The sequence below is a fragment of the Scyliorhinus torazame genome, chromosome 13 (assembly GCF_047496885.1).
Source record: "Scyliorhinus torazame isolate Kashiwa2021f chromosome 13, sScyTor2.1, whole genome shotgun sequence".
NCBI classification, from domain to species: Eukaryota; Metazoa; Chordata; class Chondrichthyes; order Carcharhiniformes; family Scyliorhinidae; genus Scyliorhinus; species Scyliorhinus torazame.
In genome coordinates this window covers 206,302,576-206,310,590 of record NC_092719.1, presented here as the reverse complement: position 1 = coordinate 206,310,590, position 8,015 = coordinate 206,302,576, and the positions used below count along the sequence as shown (strand labels likewise).

The 8,015-nt window shown below is 47.8% G+C and overlaps 1 protein-coding gene across 1 annotated transcript in view; it reads right to left on the bottom strand.

Moving 5' to 3' along the window:
- LOC140388566 (ETS domain-containing protein Elk-1-like) overlaps nucleotides 1-8,015 on the bottom strand; it is a 156,558-nt gene that overhangs the window by 138,560 nt on the left and 9,983 nt on the right. The gene's annotated exons all lie outside the window — the stretch shown is intronic.

Below are 8,015 nucleotides of genomic sequence, written 5' to 3'. Positions count from 1 at the left end.
GCATTGGGTGGAGAAGCTAACCTCAATCCCATCAACACTCTCCTTTGAGCAGTCAGCGAGGCATCGGCCCCCACCCCCATCTGCAGCTCCAGCAAGTCTGACACCCCAAATATAGCCAGTAAGGGACAGGGCTCTAGTTCAATTTTCAGAATCGCCAACATGGTGCTAAAGAAGGAGATGCAGAATCCCATGAACCTAGAACATGACCAGAACATGTGCACATGGTTAGCCAGACCTCCCCTACAACGCTCATACTTGTTCTCCACTCCCGCAAACAACCTGCTCATCCTAGATCTATTCAAATGAGCCCTATGCACTACCTTGAGCTGTATTAAGCCATGCCTTGCATACGAGGCCTCACTCCACACCCCATCCTCCAACACCAGCCCTAACCCCTCCTCCCACTTGGCATTAACTCCCTCCAGCGATATTGCGTCTTCAGCCACAATCCTTCCATAGTTAGCCAAAGTGCTCCCTCCTCCAACCCGGCAAGTGAAAGAACCCTCCCCATCAACGAGATTGACGGTGCCACAGGGAATGGTGAAAAGATCCGCGTTGCAAAATTGCGAACTTGTAGGGATCTGAACAAGTTAGACCGCGAGAGCCTAAGTTTCTCTGACAACTCTTCCAAAGCTGCAAACCGTCCCTCCCAAGAATAGATGCATCATTCCTTCCACCCCCTTCTCTTCCCACCCCCCGAAAGTGGCATCCAACCTCACAGGCTCAAACATATGGGGCGGAATTCTCCGTCGGCTGACGTCGAAATTCGATTGGGCGGAGAATAGGTTTCTTCGCCAAAATCGCGGCGGGCGCCGATTTGACGCAAAATCGCAATTCTCTGTCACTTTGACAGCAGCGTCAATGCAGTCCAAAAAGCAGGCACAGTAAAACCGTTCTCATATCATTAGAGGGCCTCCAGGTATTCTCCGGGACCTCGGCGATTCTCTGCCGACGATGGACTGAGTTCCGGGCGGCACGATTCACTTGTGCTTTTAAAAATCATGAAACTGTCACCGTGGCTGCTGAGGGAGAGAGAAGGGGTACTGAAAGTGTCCAACATCACCACGGTTTCCTGACAGTTGTGCCGCTGGCTGAGGAGCTTCTGCCGAGGCAGGGGGGGAATTGTGGGGGGTGGTCAGGAGCTGGGCTGTGGGGTCGGTGTGGACGGGCAAGGAACACCATTGCCGCAGCCGGAAAGGCAGCCATGCAGCTGCACACGCCCGTGAGTCTAGGGCCACAGGTTGTATAAGTGTTCCGCCCCCCCCCCCCCCAGGCCACCTCCCTAGGTGCCATCTGGCCCCAGCCAACCCCTCAGCTGTATTAGCACGCTCCAGCACAACCAGAGCCATCTTTCTGGCTGGAATGAGTGTGTGTGGGGAGTGAAGTGTGTATGTGCGGCTGCAGCTTGTCAGCCTCCCGAGTGTCAATCACGGACCCGGCGAATCCCGCACCGTTTTTCATTCGAATCGATTGTGTTCCACGTGGTGCTGGTGCTAGTCCCTCCATTTGCTGAATCGGTCTAGGTTCAGCGCCAGTTTTGCTGTCGTGAAAGTCCACGAATTCTGTACCAGCGTCAACACTTAGTCTCAGAAGTGGAGAATCCCGCCCATTATTTGCGCAGATCGGTGCCAGCTTCGACACCGCCCGCAACTTATAACGTTGCCGAAATTACCTCCATATCTTCAGGTTGAAGACACCACCGGATTTGCCAAATATTTCACCGGTGAGAACGGGAGTGAGGCCGTCGCTAGTGCCCTCAACCCTGACCCCCTATATTATTCCGACTCTATCCGTACACATATAGCCTCTGGATCCACACACCACCCCAACACCTTCTCCGCATTTGCTGCCCAGTAATAAAATATCAAGCTAAAAGAGGCCGGCATTCTGGCCTTTGCGTCCCTAGTAGCCCGGCAAAGGATCTTGTTAATGTGGAAGGAGGCGAAGCCCCCCAGCGTGGAGGTCTGGATAAATGATATGGCTGGGTTTATCAAGTTGGAAAGGATAAAGTTTGCCTTGAGAGGGTCTGCGCAGGGGTTCTACAGACGGTGGCAACCGTTCCTAGACCATCTCGTTAGATGAAGCGTTAGATGAAGGTCCGACAGCAGCAGCAGCAACCCGTGGGGGGGGGGAGGGGGGGACATCATTCGTCGGGGGGGGGGGCGGGGTTCCTGTGGGGGGCATGTGAGCAAGAAAGCACATGAATGATCCAGAAACTGACATGTACGGGAAGAATCCAATGTACAAAGTTCTGTATTTTATTGACTTGCCATGTTCATGTCTTGCCATGCGAATTCTTTTTCTTTTCTTTGTTACGGGGGGGGGGTCCTCGGCGCCGTGATGTAGTGGTGCTAACCACTGCGCCCCCCTGTCGCCCTGTGTTTCATTCGTTATAACGGTGAGTGCCTGTCGAAAAATATTCCATTGTTTCCAAAGCACTTTGGGCAACCTGAGGTTGTAAAGTCATCTCAACTTAACTCTTTATGTTTGTTTGTAAGGTGGAAAATATTGTTATTGAAAAATTCTTAATAAAAATATATATATATATATATATATATATCAAGCTCAGCAATGCCAGGCCCCCTGACTGTCGGTCGCTCTGAAGGACTGTCCTTCGAATTCTCACCACTTTGTGTCAATGATTATAATTGAAATACTTTTTCACTTTGGTCGCCAGCTATCAACAGGAAGCACTGGCAAGTGAAGAATACACCGATCTAATAATGCTTCTGTGGCGCTTACTATCGGGCTGCTGGGGAACAGACACGCTTAATAAATTGTGGCGCACAAAGACTCCGTGAGACAAACAGAGTGAAGTCGATGAGGCTTTATTAAGCGTGTCTGTTCCCCAGCAGCCCGATAGTAAACTGGCATGCGGGGGAAGGCACCGGCTTCTTATACTTCGCCTTCAGGGCGGAGTATGAGGTCAACGGCCAACCAGGACCCGGGATCTGTCAGCCAATGACATTAGGGCTTCCAGTCCCACATGACCCCCAATACATACTACCACAGCTTCTTAACCTCCATCCCCAAAATAATGTTCCCCAATTTCTGTATTACAGTTTTCCCTTTTCCCATCCAAGCTATTTTTAGTGCTTTACTGTTGGTCCTGGCTCAGTGTGAAGAGTCCCCACCACAGCATCAAAAAACTGTGTTCCAAATCCCCTTCAGCGACTTGAGCACTAAATCTAGCAATATTCATCCCTTAACCAAGATCACCAAAACAGTTTCTCCTGGCCTTTAACTCACAGCTGCTGTGGAAGCTTGCTGTGCACAAAATGGTTGCTGTGTTTCAGACATTTTTTATTTTTATTTTTTTATTTATTCATATTTAGAGTACCCAATTCATTTTTTCCAATTAAGGGGCAATTTAGCGTGGCCGATTCACCTAACCTGCACATCTTTGGGTTGTGGGGGTGAAACCCACGCAGACATGGGGCGAATGTGCAAACTCCACATGGACAGTGACCCAGAGCCAGGATTCGAACCCGGGTCCTCAGCGCCGCAGTCCCAGTGCTATCCACTGCGCCACATGCTGCCCTGCGTTTCAGACAATTAAAAAAAATAAATTTAGAGTACCCAATTCTTTTTTTCTCAATTAAGGGGCAATTTAACGTGGCCAATCCATCCAGCCTGTACATCTTTGGGCTGTGGGGGTGAGACCCACGCAGACACGGGGAGAATGTGCAAACTCCACACGGACAGTGACCCAGGGCTGGGATCGAACCCGGGTCCTCGGCGCCGTGATGTAGTGGTGCTAACCACTGCGCCCCCCTGCCGCCCTGTGTTTCATTCGTTATAACGGTGAGTGCCTGTCGAAAAATATTCCATTGTTTCCAAAGCACTTTGGGCAACCTGAGGTTGTAAAGTCATCTCAACTTAACTCTTTATGTAACGGCACCAGACCTCACTTCTGAACCACCACTGAGAAACTGTGTGACTTTCTCAAGCTTCCCGGAACGGTAATCACTGTGAGAAATGTTTCGAAAGTTGTTCTGCAAATAATAGGAATAAAGAACTTGCATGTATATAGTGTCTTTCGCAAAGTCAGAATGTCCTAAGGCGCTTTCAAAATACTTTTGAAGAGCGACCACTTTTGTAAGGTAGCAGACACATAAATTGGGTGATGAGTGATTGGAAACCGAAAATGTTTAAAACATATATATTCCACATTTGCCTCAACTCGGTTGGGTGAGTAAGCCAGCATTCTTAGCAATCTCTCCACTGAAGTCAGAACACAACTGCTGGATAAGAACCTAAAAGCTGCATTAAGTTGTGCTGTGTCTGACTAATTCATGAAAGAATTCTAAACGTGGTGATAGAGAAAGTCTAAAATTTTGCACTGCAAATCTTCATCAGAAACTATATGGACTGGGGGGGGGGGTCACGTGATGCAACCATGGGAATAGCTGTGTTTCCATGAGCTCTGGCACTAATCATCTTATAATCTCTGATTTATTGCCCGCACACAGCTCATGCTTAACTAATCCAGGAGTGAGAAGTCCATATTATGCCCCTGGCAGTGTTCACCATGGAGAAGCACTGATTCATCAGCTGGTAGCCGGTACGTGGTAATCAGCAGGAGGTTTCCTTGCCCACGTTTAACCTGAAGCCATTAGACTTCACGGCGTCCAGGGTCGATGTTGAGGACTCCCAGGGCAACTCCTTCCCGATTGTATAACACTGTGCCGCCGCCCACCTTCGCTGGGCCTGTCCTGCCGGTGAGACAGGACGTACCCAGGAATGGTGATAACTGCTCATCCAGTTAAGGATGGCAGATTTCCTTCCCTAAAGCACATTAATGAACTAGTTGGGTTCTTATGACAACCGACAATGATTTCACGGTCATCATTAGACTTTTAATTCCAGATATTTTATTGAGTTTAAATTCCACCACCTGCCGTGGTGGGATTCGAACCCGGGTCCCCAGATCACTATCCTGGTCTCTGGATTACTAGTCTAGCGACAAGACCCCTACGCCACCGGTCCCCTAAAGTGGCGGGAAATACGGAGCTAAACGCGCTTGCGAGGGGACTTTGTTCCCTTTTGGGAGAATCGTGCCCCTTGTTTCATTCAGATGACACTGTGACTCGGAGATCCGAGTTACACGCCTGTCACTGCTGGCATAGAAGAGACACTACTGTAACTTGGATCTGCAGCATTTGAAGTGGTTCCACTTGCCAGTGATTACATCTTTTCCCAAAGGCGAAACGCTGTTTGGAGGCTGCTGGCCGCTGTAGTGGGTGCAGGACACCTCCGGGACTGAAAATACTTCAGTGTTTTGCCAAAATGGTGCCCTTTCCCACCGAAAATCTTTTTGTAATGTTTCAGATTGTTCACCAATTGTGCACCCAGACTGCTGCAGTGGTATACAGAGCACATACTTCTGTGTCCCTCCTAAACCGTGCTGCTTCCCGCCTGAATTCTCTGTTCGATCTCCCGGACTGCTGGTTTTAAAATGCACATTTCTAAAGCAGACTGTAAAGTCTGGCCCCTCTGTTTCAGTACCTGTTTTCGGAGTACATTGTTTTCTGTGCCCCCCTACCAACCGATCTCTAACCAATTCTTCAGTAAAGACTCCGAATGCACATTTCCCCATTAAGACCTTTACTGTGTCCACATAATATTGGATTGATTTGAACGGTTTCTGATTAGTATAATGGAATATGTGGTGGTCTGAAAATATGTTTTGAAGTGGGGAGTGTATTTGGTCGAATTTCTGTAGGATAGTTGCGGGGTCCTCTTTATGTTCTTCCGAATCAAATTTAAATGATCTAAACTTGCCGACGCTGCAGGTCCTGATAAATTCAGCAGGGTATAGGCTTGTAGCTTTTCGGTTTTTTTTACAGACAGTGCAGCATCACAGAAGATAATCTATTCCTGCTTGAATCTGTCGCAACTGTCTGCCACATTCTCATCGAGGACAAGTAGGTCAATGTTTTAAAGTCCCTGTGCCATGCTGCCTGTCCTGACACCATGTAGGACAGCGTGGCCCGTTAAAGCAATGACTGGACAAGGGACTTTCAGCTAACGGGAGATTTATTAACCAAACATGTAAACTCTCATTAACCACCTCTGCCGAGCTCCATCCCCGTGACGCTCCACGTGACTGCGTCATCACGTGTTCACCTGAAGCCCCAGTCTATAATTTTGAACTTCCAGGATAAAGCAAGTCCTGAGAAACCTTTAAATAGTTCAGTGGTCAGAAATTGCCGTTAAAAAACTCCCAGCGGGAAAAAAACACCCAAGTTGGCGCCTGAACAGAGCTCACCCTGAGAAGTAAAAATAAATTAATTTGGGAAAAATTGCGAATGAAAAAAAAATCAGCTTTAAAGACCAGCAAAGGCCAGAATGCAATGCTTTTGTGAGGCTGAAGCATAGCGTTGAAACAAGAAGTCTGCAGCTAGTCAATCCAAGCAGCCATTTTCAACGCTGAGCGCGAGCGCCGTTGCAGCAGAGGCCAACCAAAAGTGGCGAGCACGGGGGAACCTTTTGTCTTCAAACGAATAGCAGTGCCATCTTGAATTTCAGCAACTTCTTAAAGCTGAATCTACATTGGACCAGGAATCCACTCTTCCAGATCAATTTGGACATATCCAAGGCCCTGATCGATCGCATAATTGAGCAGGAGTTTGGAGAAAAAGATTCCTGAGGATTTATTCAGGTCTGCATAAAAGAAAAAGATGCTGAGCATGTTAATACACTGCTCTGTTCGGTAGGCCCAATAATAGGCAACATTATTGCTGGACAAAGAATCAACAAATTATCTGCTAAATTTGAAGGATTACTAAAATTATTTTAATGCTCGTTTTAACCTAAGAAGCAACAAAATTCTTGAAAGGGCTAAATTTAATAAACGTGCCTGGCAGCCAGGAGAACCTGTTGACTCTTCCATTAATGAGCTCCGCAGAATGATTGAAGGTTGTGACTACAGACATCTTAAAATCTGAACTTACCAGGGACAGAACAATTGTAGGCGTAGCAGACAATGCGTTCTCAGACATGCTGAAAGCGAAGGAAGATCTAACCCTTGAGAAATCTATCGAGATTTTTGTGTCTGAACTCCCATGTGCAACATAGTCCATATTAAGAGAAGAAAAAAAAATGTGGTGCAAAGGAAACCCCACGTTGTTAAACAGAATGGAAACAGAGACTCTCCAGGTGAAAAGAAGCGATACCCCTAACCAAACAGTAGACCAATGCGCACCTGCAATCAACATCCTTGGAGTTACCATTGATCAGAAACTGAACTGGACCAGCCATATTAATACTGTGGCTACCAGGGCAGGTCAAAGGCTAGGAATCCTACGGTGAGTAACTTACCTCCTGACACCGCCCCCCCTTCAAAGCCTGTCCACCATCTACAAGTAACAAGTCAGGAGTGTAATGGAATACTCTCCCCCTGCCTGGATGAGTGCAGCTCCAACAACACTCAAGAAGCTCGACACCATCCTGGACAAAGCAGCCCGCTTGATTGCTCCCCCTTCCACAAACATTCAAACCCTCCACCACTGATGAACAGTGGCAGCCGTGTGTACCATCTGCAAGATGCACTGCAGTAACTCACAAGGTTCCTTAGGCAGCACCTTCCAAACCCACGACCACTCCCATCTAGAAAGACAAGAGCAGCAGATACCTGGGAACCCCATCACCTGGAGGTTCCCCTCCAAGTCACTCACCACACCGACTTGGAAATACATCGCCGTTCCATCACTGTCGCTGGGGCAAGATCCTGGAATCCCTCTCTAACAGCACTGTGGGTGTACCTACCAAGGACTGCAGCGGTTCAGGAAGGCAACTCACCAGCACCTTCTGAAGGGTAACTATGGATGGGCAATAAATACTGGCCTAACCAGCGACACCCACATCCCATAAATTAATTTAATTTTTTTTTTCGATGCAATGATGCAATAAGCGATGTTCTTCCAGAGTTGGAGTTTGGCATCTGGCAATCAAGTGGAAGAGCTTTAGTTAATGTCAAACTAAAACGATAAATCTCTGTATTTATCCTTTCA